The sequence below is a fragment of the Pararge aegeria genome, chromosome 16 (assembly GCF_905163445.1).
Source record: "Pararge aegeria chromosome 16, ilParAegt1.1, whole genome shotgun sequence".
Taxonomy (NCBI): domain Eukaryota; kingdom Metazoa; phylum Arthropoda; class Insecta; order Lepidoptera; family Nymphalidae; genus Pararge; species Pararge aegeria.
The window spans coordinates 5517912-5535885 of NC_053195.1; the positions used below are offsets into that span (position 1 = coordinate 5517912).

Consider the following 17974-nt stretch of genomic DNA (forward strand, 5'->3'; position numbering starts at 1 on the left):
CTGAAGTCCAGTAATGGGTATATTAGACATATTCAAAATTAAAATAAACCCGAATTTCAATATAGAGTGCATTATTCTACTAGTCAAGCACTCTCATTTGATACCCATATTGAGGAAGATGTGAAAAAATCAGCTATTTTTTTGTAGAGGCGATCTTAGACTGGTTTTCACTTTTTTCTGACTAATTCATTTATCAAACAAAAAAAAACAAATACGTTCCGGAAATACGATGCCACAGACACACAGATAGACACAAGCACGTCCAACTTATCACCCCGTCGTTAGTCTATGGTTAAAAATACACAACAAATGCAGAAAACAAATAAATAGGCACACTTATATGTTTAAAATACTAGGAGAACATAATATATCCACTGTACTCCTAGTATTTGTATTAGTTTATAATAGCTGAAACTCACGCAAGCCAGACGGCGCAGCGTAGACTGTGGCAAGTAATACTAATGAGGCATATGCTTAACAGGAATGTCTTTACACATGAGAATTCCCTTTGTTGCGTTATTTCGGTCCGCTTTGTATTTAGCGTCATTGTTGCTCTGAAGGTCTGGTTCGTGTAGGAAGACAACAGTAATTGTTTATACAGCGTGTTTCACTTAACTGAGACGATACAGAGGTATAACTAGCGGTTAGGTAAGTTTTTTGACGACCTCCCTAGCGCAGCTGTCGGCGTTGTGGTATATGAGTAGGCCGGGTCAATTTGGGAATTCACTCTGGTGGGCTCCGGCCGTGGAAAGTCGTGCTACTAACCCTCCCGTTTGGAAAGGCCTTAATTTCAGCAGTGGACATTATTAAAATTAAGCTTAATTTGCTATACTCCGCGAATAGCAGGAGAATCTGTATGGTGTTATTTATAATTTCTCCAATTCTTATACTCTAAACACCAAACATGTCTTCGGCAATGTACCCTCTACGCACGTCTCGCTCCGAAACCGGAGCATCCTCGGGATATGATGACAATTATTTATTGGTAAGTCAAACTTGCGTACACGTTGGTAAGTCAAAGAGGGTACATTGCCGAAGAACTGGTGTGGAGTATAAGGATTGAAGAAATTATAAATTACTCAATACATATTCTAATGCTTTTCCGGAATATAGCAAATTAAGCTTAATTTTCATAATATATCATGGATTTCCGCAAAGTAACGCCTGCTTCTATCCAATATATTATATATAGTGGTCTGTTATAGGTTATTGATAGGAATAATTGCTGGGCGACCATGTTAAAAGTCATCGTGTGATGGCGACTATACCCTATGCGCAAGACCCACCCAGTCTATGAACTAGCATAGCATCTTGGTAGAACATACAAACTTATTGGCCCTACCAGCACATCTACACAGGGGATTTCGTGCACTCATTGGAAAATCGTGATCAATAAAACATTGCTAAATGGATTACATGAATATCTTGGAACGCACCTTACGCAACGCAACTATTTGTTGATAAATTAACCATATAATTGTTAAAGTTATCCGTTTAAACCAGCTTTAATAGCTGTGGGTAAAATAAGATTGCATAACTTACAGTTATAATACTTAAGAGTTCGACAACATGGGTTGTTCGCACACTTTCTCGAAATACACTCTTAAATTACAAATCCCAATCCCTACTAATATTATAAATGTCAGTGTAAGTTTGTTTGTTACGCTTTCACGCAAAAACTACTTAACCGATCCTCATGAAACTTTGAACAAATATTTTTGGAAGTGTTAGAAGTAATATAGGATACTTTTAATCCCGAAACTAAGCTCGGTTCCTTTGGGAGAGGGAATGAAAGTGATTGAGAATTTTACAGCAGAACAGCGACAAATTATAACCGATTTAAATAATTATTTTTGTACTATAGAGGTTATAATACGTGTTTTTGCCCAAACTGTGGTTGGAGATAGAGGACAGAACTCCTCAGCGGTCAACAGCAAACCCCTCATTTAAGGCAAGTAAAGGCAAAAAAAAGTTTAAAGTATTCAGTATCGCTAATACTGAATACTTTATTTTTTTTAGATCTACAACTAAATTTAATGTCACATCAAAAAACAAAATCAATCGCAGACGAAGTCGTGGGCAACAGCTAGTAGATATATAATTCCTCAAAGTGTAAAAATCTGCAGAGGTAAAAACACTAATAATTATTATAAAAAAGGAATGTGTCACCTCTTGTTTCAACATGTAATAAAATACCTTTGAAAAAGTAGATCGAAACTGCAATGTTTCCTACTAATATGGCGCTACAGTCGCTATAAGACATTTAAAAGGCATATAGGTACTAATTTTGAGAGCCGTAGCTTAGTTGGTTAAAGCTCTTAAGCGATTGCCAGAGAGTCGTAGGTTCAAATCCTGTTGGTTCCGAAAATTTGTATATGCATTTTAAATTTATAAAATTGATAATTCCTCCAAGTTTTGGTGAAAAAACTAATAAATATTATAAAAAAACAATCTTTAGTTGGGCTGAGATCATTCAGAGAAATATATATTAACAAAATTACTTTTCGTATTTTTTACTACTTTACTGAATTATATTAAGTAGTATTTCACATCCGTTAAATACTAGCATATATAATATAGTGCCTTCACACTATTATTTCTTTTACAGGCAGTATAATTTCGATAACCAGTCAGTCGTTCTGGTATTCGCCAAATTTCTGCCCAGCGTCGGACTGGTTTCTGCCTACTGCCTGACTCAAAAATTAGCTAACCTCCTGAGCACAAATTGCCGAAAGACGTCCGAATTTTGTAGGCCCGCGTCACGAACAAGAGTATAGTATATTAAATATCCAAAGTCAAAGTCAATTATTGGAGAATATTTATAAAATAATAAATAAACGGTGTCTAGTTCTTGTGTTGCGTTTTTTTTTATCTCAATCAAGTGCCAGAGTCTAACGTTCGTTCGTAAATAATGACCCTAAGTTCTAAAATGTCTAAATGTAAAAACTTTTTGATGTATTTTGTTATAGTACCTTACTCATATGTCTTGGTTTTTTTTTTAACTTCTTTAAAGTACAGTTCATGCACGAGAAGCCTCAGGCTTCTCTAGTAGTTCAGTATAAATAAAATATACAGTATTTCGACTAGTTTTAATTGATTTATTCGAAAATATTATTAATGTTTTGACCAATTATAAGTTAAGGCTACTTACTACATAACATAACTTCGACGATTAATTATAATATTATCTAAGAGTCCATATCTGAATGAATGTAAAATACGTGTTCAATTTATTTTGGAAAGTACCATTTATTTTTTTCCGCTCTAATAGCCAGAGGAATTTCTGTAAATTAGATTTCAAAATATGATTTTAATTTTACAAATTTATATATCCGTTTTATAAATAGGTGTAATAATGTAGGTGTGAAACGGCGTCACAATGATAGCTTTTGGGCTACGCTTTGCGGTTAAGTAAGCTGCTAGTAGCATGTGTGCCAAAGACTCTTTGTTGAGTGGCAAGACACAATGACACTCGCGGCGGCGTGTAACCAGACTCTTCGTTGAGTGACAAGACACAGCACTCAGGGCTGTAAGTGGCAAGTGCGCCTATGATCTTGTTTGAGTGACAAGACAATTTCACTTGGGGCTGCAAGTGACAAGCGTTACGATGACTTCTGGTTAAGAGACACGTTACATGACTCAGGACAGCAAGGGGCAGGTGTACCAATGATTTTTTGTTTGGTGTCAAGACACGTCACTCAGGGCAGCAAATAGCAAGTATGCCATGACTCTTAGTTGAGTGGCGAGATACGTTAATCAGGACAACAAATAGCAAGTGTACCAATGACAATGGTTGAGTCACAAGACACAAAACCCAGGGCTGCCAGTTAGAAGTGTGCCAATGCCTCTTTGTTGGCGGACAAAATTCAAGACACATAACATAGGATTCGGTCATATCGGTTGAAACTATAAGTAACATGTGTGTTTATAACTCTCAGTTGAGCTTACTCAAAAAAATCGAACAAATCCCTATTATTACATGATGTTACCCACGTGTCCATCTGCTTGAGAATGGATTTTGTTGGTTAGTACGTTGTACGTGCATTACTTAATTACTATAGCAAAATCAATGACTGATTATATATATCTACCAGCAAAACGAATAATTGGAATAATAAGATATTTTGATCTCATACGACTAAAGGATTATAGGATATATAAACAAAATGGCGCTTACTTAACTGCACTAAATATAATACAATAATTATAGTCTTGTCTAATACTTAGTTCTAATTACACTTACCACGTGACATATAATAACACTACACTTATTTAGATTCACGAAGCGTAGGATAGAGTTCAACGCCACGTCTTACTCACCATAATATCGCATAACACTTATTAGTGAACCCTATTGTGTAATCCATACGGGTTATTATTCAATGGAAGAGCATTAGGAGCTTTGACCTGGTTGTAAAAGCTTGTAATGAAAACAACTTTTGGTTAAGCTAAGACTTAGAGCACGTTGATAGTTGTTAAAACTTATTTTACAGTAAAGATTTCAGATTTGCGTCTGGTCTCAGAGACTTCGGCCGTTGCTAGTTACCGGCCCACAGTGGCGTGCACTTCATTCATGCACAAAAGCACTGCCTACCCTAATTTTTTTCTAGAACTCACAAATGCGTAGCATTTTCCATTTTGTGCCATCTGCCTTCTTTTTGCATACCCTGGTCAAAAATCCCGGGCACGCCACTGCCGGCCCACCGACTAAGACGTGCCGCCAAAGGATTTAACGTTTCGGTATGATGCCGTGTAATTTAATAGTACTGCAATACCAATAATACCAATATCAATGAAGCAGCGATATATAGTAAGGATTTCAGCCTAACTTTCGGGGGGCCAAGTTCGAAACCCAGCATACGCCACTAACTTTTCTAAGTTATGTGCGTTTTATGTAACTAAAATATAACTTGCTCCAACGGTGAAGGAAAACATCGTAAGGATACCTGCATGCCTGAGAGTTATAATGTTCAAAGGCGTGAGGAGTCCACCGATGCACTGGGCCTACTTGGTGGACTACGGCGTAAACAGTTCTCAATATGTGAGAGACCCGAACTCTGCAGTGGGCCGCTAATCGGTTGATATGATGATGATGATGATGATGACCAATAACAGATGGCTAATCTGTTATTGGTCATCACTATCCATCCACCATCCATCCACCATCCATCCACCATCCATTCACCATCCATACTATCTTAAACTACATCATCACTTGCTATCAGCAGATTGCAGTAAAGTCTAACTTATCTTATACTAATATAAAGAAGAGTTCATTTGTTTGTTTACTTGAACGCGATGATCTCAGGAACTACTGGTACGATTTTAAAAATTATTTTAGTTTTGGATAGCCCATTTATCGAGGAAGATCATCAAGCTAAGACCAATAGGAGCATAGTATCAATAAAGAATTTTTAAAAATCCGGGTTTCTTTTTCATTTTGTAAGCTTCCGCTACGGTTAAAGTTTCGATAATATGACAAATTTGTTCTTCTTTAAAAGTTCTAAAATGTAAGTCCACGACAGCATATGTCTGGTTTAAGGTTGACTTATAAGCGGACGATGTCACGAGGGACCGCTAGTAATTAGATAAAAAGAAGACCTATCACATTCCAAGCGTTTTTCTAAAGTTCTTTTACTCTTGTGTAAACAGAATTAAGCACTCTGAAAAACGTTTAGTAGCAAAATGCATTAAAAATATCAAATGAACCAAGAATTTCCTCAAATAAATAAGACCATACCATTTTCGGGACTTATTTTTCATCGCCATGACGCTGCTATAGAATGGAGCACGGCACGGAGAATTAAAAAAAAAACTCACTACTATCCTTATCTCTTAATAATAAAAGATTATGTTCACGTCCTCATAATATGCCATAGTTTAGTGATAAACTCAAAAAGATTTGCTGAATAGTAGCTTTTCACTTGTTTCAGATCAAAGATACCTCTAAAACCGTCCTTAAACCTAATCAATGACGTCACTTCCTTCCATTTAACAGTTCATTATGCATAAAATGCGGACCAATAAAAGACTGCTTTACGGCTGAGCACACTTCCGCTATGCACTTGTCACTGCATCCGGTTTCGATGTACCTACCTATGTAGCCAGATTTCGGTTATGCAATAGGACGGATACATTTTATTGTGACATTTTGCATATTTGCTTACATAAAATCCAACTGTACAGGTTTTTAATTGAAACTATTAAGTATTTATTGACTTCGCAATTGTTAAGTCGCTACTCAATACTGCCTACTGTTTTGTACCAAGTTGTGGTAAAGTCGACGATGCTTGGGTATTTTAGCGATACGTCCTTCGCGTTGATCTTGTTGTCTTCCCATATTTCTCTTCTGTTTTACCTTGGCATGATGTTTAGTTTTTATGTTTTTCTTGCACACATTTCTTTTTGTAATAGGAGCCATTAGACTGACCCGCACTGCACCAAATCGTAATTACAGGTTTTAATATCTTAAAATACCGTAGAACCTAATTGCAGCGCTAACTATCAGGTTCAGCTTTATTTTGAAATTTTAAGCATTTTAAAACAATATAATACAATAGATCTATTTTAATTATAAATCTTTTTATTTGGATAAGGTATATAAGGATATGTATATAATTTTTCACGGACAAGACAAACCAACAGGCCCAAAGCCAATGATGGCGGGCCCTAGCCCCTAGACAGGGGCTAAAACAACAATTACCAGGGCAGCATAGCTGCCCTGCGAATATGACCCGGGTAAGGAGGCGTTGCCTCGAGGCCCGTACCCCCGACCGGCCTATTGGCCGCTTGGAGATGACCCACACGCACCCAAACGCATACCAAAAAATTCATGCAAATCGGCCCACCGTTTAGTAGGAGTTCAGTGACATACACACGCATACAAGAATATTTATATAAAGATTTATAAGGACTAATATCATGATAGGAATGCCACCATCTTTCGATTGTACCCGTGTTTTGATTGACAAATTATAACAAAATGCGGTTATTTGTATGTATCAATCATTTTCGCGGTGTACGCCAATAAAGCTCCAAGTCGATATGACATCTTTAACAAACATAGTTAAATATCAGCCAGTTTAGAGGAAACCATAATAAAATATACATTAAAACCTTCCACTCTGGTCATTAGTGAAAACCGTGTGAAAATCCGTTTGGTAGTTTTTCACGCCCAGACAGACAGACGGGACGGGGTACTTTGTTTTATAATATATACATGACGATGCCGACATTAAATTAAAATTATTATTTCAATGCCATCAGTATTTTCTCAAGTCTTTGTGTTGTTTTCGCACAAAGCTTGTTTGCTGCCAGTAATTTCCACATAATGTTTGCTATTAATGCGCTTAGATAACTTGTCACATCGCATGCATAATATGTCGAATAAAGTAGTGAAGTTGATAATCTTATTCAAATCCTAACCGCGCCCAGCATACCTGAGCCTAATACACACAAATATCAATCGTAACTTGTAAATGATTAGATACAAATCCATTTGGTTGTTTTGGTCAAAATGGCCGATCTACCTGTCGGATCACCTCTTACTTTCGTTATTTTCACTTTCGATGGAAGGTAGTATAATATATATGTAATATTGTTAGTTAATTTTGTTGGGTACAATGATCGGTGATTTCCTTGGGCGTTCAGTTGTGTTTACATTCACAGTAACTGCTTTTTGATGAAGGTGCTTTGAACTCTGGAGTTCATCTTGAATGACATACGACGTCATATCATTAAGTGCTTTGAGTTTACTCTTGGTTTCTACCGCTTAAGACACTTAAATTGGTTTTTTTGCGATTGGTTTGTGCTTGATAGCTTTTATTCCAGCTTTCGCTGTTAAGTTAAGGTCATATTTTATTTCAGTACTAACCTGACTTGTTATTTGACTACTGAAGCGTGATAATATAAAATATAAAATTATCAGCACTACTTATAATGTTATTATAATATTGTATTTTCAATTGGGGAAAAGTGGTTGTTGGAGTTCTACTATACGTTTTTTATCAAGTGAACGTGAGAAATAAGAATTGAGTTTAAATTCATCACAGTTTAAAATAAATAACGTATGGTAATAATTCAGATCACGAACACGAAATATTTTCACCTCTGCAGGTGTTAATAATGTAATTATTTTCAGTGTGTTAACTGCAATAAAGGCGTTATTAATTACGATTTGATGACGGATGTGTATAGGATGCTACTAAGGAGTTAGGAGTAATTATTATGGCAGTTAGAGTTTTATTATAGTGTTAAAAACCACGAGTCACGATTTATTATCGACAAAAATACTTGTAGATAAAAATGTGTTATAGCTTTGTTGTATTTACCTTTATGATTTCAAATAATTTCCTTACTAGCATTAAAATATGTAGGTACCTACAGTGTATGAAATAAGCCCGTTGTATAAATAAATAATTGGAAGTTACTTGTACACGAACCTACATTAATATGGGTAAATAGAAATAATAAAATAAATAAATATAATACACACATCGCCATGTCGCCCCAAAGTAAGCATAGCTTGTGTTATGGGTACTAAGATGACTGATAAATATTTTTATGAATTATATACATAAATACTTAGAATATACATACAAACACCCAGACACTGAAAAACATTCATGCTCATAACAAACATATTCCAGTAATGGGAATCGAACCCACGGCCTTGGGCTCAGAAAGCAGGGTCGCTGCAAACTGCGCCAATCGGCCTTCGAATTATTATTAATAATGTAACAATTGTAGTCACTAAAACATAAAGTATAAGTAGATGGGTCTTAATTTCTCATCTCACGTAGATTCGCGCGTGAAGCTTCATCACGAAAGGTCATTAATCATTTTTCAACAATGTGATCTCGCACCCCATCTTCGATTTAAGTTATATTAATTAAAACACTTTACTTACTTAAATTACAAAATGCATTGTTGGTAAAATGCCACCTAGCCATTTACGGCAAAAAGTTATTTCTGTTATCTCTGAAAAAAATCGCAAGATCTATCGATGCCAATAGCATTTACTTCTCTAATTATTATTTCAATGTCTAAAATATTTTTTTTTTCTTTACAGACACTTAAGCGACTGGGATATATCATTAACCAGACACTATAAGGTAAGCAACTTTTTTAAACTAAAGACTGATTCAGTTTCTCGTATATTTACTAGTGTTGCCCAAATTCAGTCTTGGTCTTGCAGTCTTGGTCTTGTTCTTGCGTTTTTGCAAGACCAAGACCAAGAACAAGACCGCGTATTTTTAGCAAGACCAAGACCAAGACTGACCGTGCAAGACTTGAGCAAGAACAAGACATAGCCTGCAAGACTCTTGCGTCTTGCAGCTAGGACTTAGCGCTATTTCACGGAGTAGTTAGGTGTAACAGTTCGGTGTATAGGTAGGTAGGTACGCTTAGGAATTCTATGAGACGCAAAAAACTATATCAAAGAATATGAAAAACTGGACCTATGCGCATTACGACTAATACCATAAACATAGCGAATAAAAAAATATCTATTAAAATCAAACTGAGTGCATGCATAGTTATGTTTTAACCATCGGCACTTTGATAATGCGGCATCAAAGGTTTTGTACTTACTTCTCAAAGAAATTTGCCGCTTTTCGGAAGTACATGGTTATGATACACGCGCCGGCGGCTTCTTTTGAAATCTAAAACAATCGTTGCCGCCGCGCCGAAATCATAACATTTGACACTATTCATGCAAAATAATTTCGAATTTTAAGAGTACCTACAGGTGTTCCAAAGAATAAATAAGTTTCAGATTGGTGATTTTAGATTGGTGGAGGACGCATGAGACAGAGTATCCGATTTTATCGAAAATGGCCCGTGATTTTCTCTCAATACCTGCAACTTCAGTACCTGCTGAGAGGTTATTTTCTAAAGCATCATTAGTAATTAGAAAACATAGAAATAGGTTAAGTGATGAGTCAGCCAGATGGTTACTTTGTATTAATTCTTGGTCAAAAGAATTGATATAAAGTATCATAACCTAATGATAAAGCTGTTGATTTGTGTTGTATTTTATTTTTTATTCAAATAAATGATAAATCGTAAAACTCTTTTATTAAATTTCTTATAAGTTGAGGGTTTAATCTCTTTCTAGACAGATAAGTATTGTTCTTTAAAATACAGTCAAGTTATTGTAATTAATTTGTTTTTTTACATGGTTTAGCAAATGTAAGCTTATAAATCATAAATGTTTATTAAGAAACAGTTACTTCCATGGAAAACGACATATAGGTCAGTTGATTTTTCGAATTTCTTATCAAATCTTCAGTTATTTATTAATCTGCTTGATCTTTACTATGGCTATGTTAATTCAAGCTCACAATGTTCCAATTCTAATACGTTTTTCTAAGATTTAAAGTAAACTTTAATAAATAGTAATAGACTAATAGGTAATTGCAAGACTTGCAAGACTCTTGCTGCAAGACCAAGACCAAGACCAAGACTGGGAGCGCAAGACCAAGACCAAGACCAAGACCAGGTGTATTGGCGCAAGACCAAGACCAAGACTGGCTAAGTCTCGTCTTGTTCTTGCATTTGGGCAACACTAATATTTACTTATCTCAAAGCTTTATATTACATTTTTAATAGCAGTAATAGTTTATTCTTTATTTTTATTTCGCTAATAAACTCCTACATTAATATTTATTCCTTGTTATTGCTAAAATCGAAAACTCTATAATGTTCCTAAATTTAATTTATTGTTTGTTATAATGGGTAACAGATTTTAACAATCTCAAACGTTATTTGCTGAAAATTTTGTCATCAGCCCTAGAACTAAACTAAATTTACAGTTCTCAGTTAAAAGTAGAGCTCCATTTTCCGTGGAAAGAATAGCAATATCTTTAGACCTGTCTATTAAGATATTATTTCAGGCCCAAATTGCAAAGAGAGAACTTTGTTCTTTGTTGAAGTGCAGAAAACTGCAACTAATTTTAAATCATATGTATACAAATGCATGAAATAATATGTATACAAATATTAGTATATTAATATAGTCTGTGGAGAAAAAGTCGCATAGAGTAAGGATTGTCACCAAGAATTTAAAAATGTGACATCCAAATAATTACAGATAGGTTGACCAAATGGGCTGTGAATTTCATTTCAAACCTATAGTTTTATGAATTACGGTCCAAATTTGACCACTGGCCGACCACTAGCTATTATTATAAAGTAAAGCTGATACCGGTTCGCGCCATATTGGCATGTTTCTAAATGTCAAAACACTAATCTTAATAACCTTTAGCAAATGACCGTCCTTTATACCACAACTGTAGTTTATTAGTGTGAGTCATTTTGTGAATTATTGGCGCTAGCAGAAAATTAATATGAGCGACTTGTAAATCGATCATTAATGACCTAGCCAGGGCTATCGGTACGTACGGACGTTCGGTGTTGCTTTTTGAGTATTCTTACTAGTAATATAAATGCGAAAGTTTGTCTGTCTGTTTTTTCTTATATATCTATATCCTGTAGTTGGCTATATGGTACTTTGGCACCTGGTTAACGTTTCTACTCGGGTAGCATGGACAGGAGACATTTTCCTCCCAGGGAAAGAACCAAATTATATCATCTCTAAGAGTTTTATTTATTAATGTATACTCTTTATTTGCACAAAAATGAAAAAACAGAAGAAGAATAAAAAAAACACAGACAGAAGAAGTATACAAAAGGCGGCCTTATTGCTTTGTAGCGATCTCTTCCAGGCAACCTTAGGATAAGGAAAACAAAAGAATAACATACTGCAGGTTGTGCATATAAAAAAAATGCATACTAATAACTACATACTAATACTAGATTACACAAATAAAATAATACATAACATAGTAAATATTAAAAAAAATAATAATAAAGTAATATATACTATAACATATCATAAATACATTAACAACAGTAAATACTGTTACAAGTCGTCTTCTATGTATACTATAGTTTTATCAACTCTTGGCGCGCGTGTGGAAATAATTTTAAAATAATATACGTGTAATAATAAATGTTCGAAAAGGTGTGTGGAGTCCACCAATCCGCAATTGGCCAGCGTAGTAGACCACGGCCTAAACCCATCTCGTTCTGAGAGGAGACCCGTGCCCTGTAGTTGGCCAGTAATGGGTCGATATGAAGATGATGTTAATGAGGAATTTGGCTTCACTTTCGGGTAGCTAAGTTCGAACCCTGGCACAACACTAAGTTTTCGAAGGAACATAAAACTCACATACTTACTGTATGTGAGTTTTATGTAATAAGATATCACCTGTTTTACGGTGTTGAAAAACATCCAAGTGTTGGGCACACTTGGATGTTTTTCAACACCGTAAAACAGGTGATATCTGGAGCGTGGATTGGTAGACTTCACACGCCCGAAGCCAAAGTCCTAACCAGTAAGATTTCACCGCCACCTATCCTACTTCCTATCCTATCCTATGCTATCCTACTAATCCTATCGTATCCTATCCTAACCTATCCTATCCTATCCTACTAATATTATAAATGCCAATGTAAGTTTGTTTGTTACGCTTTCACGCAAAAACTACTTAACCGATCCTCATGAAACTTCGTACACATATTCTTGGAGGTGTTCGAAGTAATATAGGATACTTTTAATCCCGACATTAAGCTCGGTTCTTTTGGGAGAGGGGATGAAAGTGTCTGACGATTTTACACCATATCTCCGACAAATTATAACCGATTTTAATAATTATTATTGTACTGTAGAGGTTTTAATATGTATTTAATTTTGCCCAAACTTTGTGTGGATCTGATGAGTGTGGTTAGAAATAGAAGACAGAACTACTCAGCGGACAGCAGCAAACCCCTCATTTAAGGCTTAGCGATACTAAATAATTTCAATTTTTTTAGAACTAAAACTAAATTGAATGCCTCACCAAAAAAAAAAAATCAAATGTAGACGAAGTCGCGGGCAACAGCGAGTATATTATAAATATTTATTGAACATCCGATTTTAGATGTCCCTTGGTCGTTTAAAAATCATTTATAGTGTGTATACGTTTATATATACACATACGTGTATTTTGATACAGTTACCCATAATATCATCAGCTACCTCTATATCCTTCCTCAGGATTTATTTATAAATTTTAATTGACGACTACCAGGTATATGCAAATGCAATCGCTCTTTAATAAACTTAAAGCAAACCGGTGACACAAGTTTAATGCTTGGTTAATAAACTGCCGATCGTATTACCACAACAAGGAAGATGAGTATGTATGGGTTATCTTAATCTAACATCTCTGAAGCGTTTGATTTGTGCTTTGATGTGATTAATTACGTATGAAGACGTACTGGTATGATGTAATTCTAAGATATTAAACTAAGATTTTCGTGGAAAGTCAAAAACTTGACCTCCACCTTGATATCTCATTCCTTAGGTAGTCAGATTCTGCCCGTGACATCCAACTTGACATCTTGTACCTTCGCAGTCCCGTCGTGACCAAGATCCATTGCAACTGGGTCGAAATATCGACAAATCCCATAATATTATCGTTGTATGTACCCATTGAACTTATCAAATTCTATAGCCATGCTCTCGAGAGTTCTTCTTACTCTGGTCTTGAATTTACTTCAAAATTTTATACTTTACATCAGTATCGTCAATAGCCTATAAAAGTCCACGGCTGGACTAAAGGCCACTACCAACGGGAAGGACTGCTCATAATCTCCAAGCTGGGCAGACAGGCGATCGCAGTAGATGCAGTAGTAGAGAAAGCTGCTGCCCGTGCCTAGTTCCATTCCCTAAGTCGCCTCGTACGACATCTGCGGGAAGAGGAACTGAACGGCGATGAACTGAATTGTAATCTGCCACACGGCATTAGTTTACATCAGTATACCTATTATTTATTGCCCAAAAGAGCGTAAACAATTTTTAAAGGGTGTTTGCAAGGGGATTCTTCTACCTTCCCATAGTATTGTGAACAGACCTATTCGTTCTTTATGGATTCACGACGATTGGACGATTGACGATTTTTCTAACATTATTTACTTAACTGCCTATGTAACATTAAAAAAGAAGATAGGTAAGATAGAAGTATGTTTTGTAAAGTAGTACTGCATTCAAATATCATTTGTAGATTGTTTGATTTGTATGTTTTCGGTTTAATTTGCTTTCTATATAGTTTTTGGTAAATAATAGTCAAGCAGTATAGCTTGACAATTTTTTCTACAGAAGGTACCTTCTTGCTTACTACGCTTGTAACTTGTGGTATGAAAACATTCCAAGAACATTAAATTTATTTAATTTCCTTATCTAAACGAGGTTTTAATTTAATTCTAAATTTAAATTTTATTGGTGTCGACAACATTGTATGATAGGTAGGTAGGTACTAAAAATTCAATTTATCATGAACAAAGGTCATTTGATTATATTTTACAATTCGATGTGAAGAGTGTTCTTACGTTGAATACAACTTTGAACTTTTGCGTAAAGTTAACAATGAATTGTTAATTTGTTTATGAATAGCCATTCCATAAAATATTCTAAATCTTTGTGTCAATTCACAAATTATTATTAACATTTTAGTGGCGAATTCCATTTAAATATTTATTCAAAATCTATTAACGGAAGATTAAATAAAATAATTATTAGCAATATAAGTAAATATAATTGATACTAATGAGAATAAAACAAAGATTACTTTGGGTTTTCTTTATAAATAATAATGCGATTTGTTTTTATCTACTTTGTCGATATCGTAAGATGGCAACACTAAAGAATTGTTTGTAAGCTTTGTAAACTTTATTATCATAGTTTGTTGATCCCGCCTAGATAAGTTTAGGGATGTTATAAAATGAAGTAAACATTATCATGTAGGGTGTGAAATTTTTATTAAAATTTGTATACTTGGTTATCTCTAATATCATCGTAGTTAATCTAATATTTGACCACCAACCTCTAGGTCTAATAATAATAATCCATAATATGTATTGTAAGGGCGAAAGAGTGTCTGTTTATTTGTTACTTATGTTAGGCTTAACTTCAGAATCAATCTTGATGAAATTTGGCGCATATGTACCTTCCATCCCGGAAAAGGACGAAGGTTAAGTTATATCCCGGAAAAGCTGCAGGGAAGAGTTACCCGCGGGATAAAAATAATGCATTTGTTATCTATATGCATGACTTCACCGTTTAGCTTATCTTGATGAAATTTTGCATAGAATTTTGAATTTTGCATATGTATCCTGGAGATGACCTTAAGATACATTTATCGTTTGGAAATAGCCTATTGAATTATAACTGATATAAACGCGGACGAAGTCGCGGGCAGCTTTTTACGTAAAGGTATTGATATAATAATAATAGTAGCAGATAGCAATTCCTTTTAATCATCAATTTTAAAACGGAAATAAGGATTAAGCTGTAGATAATTAACCAATAATTGACGATCGTGATTAACCTTGTGTACCGCTAGTAACCTTTTTATTAAACAGGTAAGTAATTATTGCGAACGTATTAATATGCAATGAACACATTTTAATACATTCATGTTAAAGTTCAATTCATAAAAAATTATAATTTAATTTTTAACAGTGATATTTATAATTGTCATATATTAGCATTATTAATAATGTACCATTATTACTATTCTTCTTCTTGCGATGCCTCTTCGAATCGTGAAGGTTGGCAGATAGCTTCATAAATTGCTGATTATTTACTTTTTATTTAAATAATTTCTCTGCGATTCCAGTCTACTTTCTGACGTTACATAGATGATACTTTTTTCTGCGACCAACAACTTTTTCCGGTAACTTTTCCCATCATAATAAGTTGTACATATTTTTGAAAATGATATTGTTGGCACTAATAACTTACATCGGAGAGCGACACAGGATTATTTTGTGCAATAAACAAAGATTACAGTTAAATAACAAATAGCTAACGCCCAATTAGTAAATAAAATATTCATATTTAACAATTCGTATGTCGCAATCAAACAAAGTAACATCATATTAAGTAAACATTTATACCAACCGGTCTATCACAGTGAAAATCGAAATTCGTCAGAGAACGTTTTATCTAAGCAACAGCGATATCACATCTGTTACTTTCACAGTTTAAAAGTCACAAAGAACTCGTAAAAATGGTCATAAAGTTATGTAAGTTAGAGGTCTTGGCCAGACAGTGACCCGTAGAAATTAGTATCAAAGTTAATTAAATCGTTGATAGATTTAAAATACTTTGTTTATTATTGAATAAAAGAACGATCGCTTTCTTTTACGCAAATATTACGTTTATGCTTAAAAATCATCTTGTTAATCTAGTTTCTGCTTAGGTTTCTATTTTATTTATTTGTTTTTATAGGAATCGTAGTAATTTCCACTTTTATCTTCTTCTTCTGATTTTTGGCCTATTTAAATTAACTAGACTAGACAGGTAATAAAAAATGTAGTATAAGTATAACTTAGTGCTGAACACTAATCGGATTATATTAAAGCTATTGATTAATCGTTGTTTTACGCTAACAATCGATTGAAAGATACTGTCAAATACAAAGGATTATAAATAAGTACCGACAGCCGTCAAAGCTGCGGGTGATATTAATCGAGACCGTGAAATCGATTATTCGCTTCTATTGTTCTAAATTTCTCTTACCGTTAGACGTCTGGGTCTTTTATAAATTTATGCAGTACTACTTTCGGCTTAAAGCTTGATGAATGGCATATAAATGGTAATTGATACTAAGCAAATTTTCCCTTTAGCCTGCACTACTTCTTGTACATTTAATATTTCAACGCGATGTCGGACTGTGTGCACGCCACGAAATAACGTATGGCACCTACATCTTATCGTTCTAAAATGATTTTAGTTCGACGCTACATTCAGTTCATTATTAAAAAAGCGAGATTTATTTACTAGACTACGAGCATGAATATTTAATATTATTTTATTATTTACGGAACTAGTTGAGCTTTTCCAGGCAAGTATAATGACTTCAATAATGGTATGGTCACTACAAACAGACTGAATTGACATTTCAAAAGTGCTCATAAACTAGTCTTATTTGAAATAAATGAATTTCAAATTTTGAATTTTTTTGAATACGCCTGTTAATCACAGCAAATGAAATAAAATAAACGGTAACTTGGTATAGAACCTCCCTACCTCCCGAATTTATTTTAGTCCATCATAATGATCTGGAGAAGTTGGTAACAGTCAATCCTATAACCAACCCTGATAATTGACTTTCCTTCTTTTAAATCTACACGTATCGCGGCATCAGTCTCAAGCAATCGTAGGTAGCACATTTCGAAGCTCTCTACTTTTTTATGTCTTTGACTGTGCACACAACCATACATAATTATTAGCAAAATGTAATAATACCGTTCCTCTATGAATAATTATACTCTTATATTCTTATTAAGAATTAACGAATGAATTCTAATTGTTGAACAAAAAATAAACCGGTAAAGCAAGCACATACAAAAAAGTTGTGCAATACTGTTCTTTTTAAGGTTTATTATCTTATTAATGACATCTAGCCTACTAGCGGAGCTAACTAGTATTATATATAACTAGCATATACTCGTGAATCGTGACTCGTGTACATAAGTAAAATTTATTATTAATTAAATATTATTTAAATACGGAAAAAAGTGCCATCGTCAAACGACTGTTATATGTTAAATAAGCTGAACGGTTTCTGTAAAAAAATATGTACAAAGAAATAATTTAAAGGGAATAATAATTATGATCGCATAGTCAAAAACATATAGAAAAAAACATATTAATTTGATACGAAAATAAAGAATCCAATCATTTATAATATTTTCAAAAAGTTCTTCTTTAAAATAATATTATTTATACATCTCGCAAACAGACGATATGTCAGATGTTTCAAATCAAAAACAAAATTATTTTTTTTTATTTTCTTTTTGAAGAAGTAAAATCTTTTTACAAGATGCAGCAGCATGATAACAAAGTCAAAGTCAAAGTCAAAAA

The 17974-nt window shown here is 34.2% G+C and overlaps 1 protein-coding gene across 2 annotated transcripts in view; it reads left to right on the top strand.

Moving 5' to 3' along the window:
* The window catches only part of LOC120630203, a 182730-nt gene that overhangs the window by 45882 nt on the left and 118874 nt on the right, over positions 1 to 17974 (top strand). For both annotated transcript variants that reach the window (XM_039899331.1, XM_039899330.1), the window contains one exon: positions 9071 to 9113. The gene's annotated coding sequence lies outside the window, so the exon portion shown is untranslated. The remainder of the gene's footprint in view (positions 1 to 9070; positions 9114 to 17974) is intronic.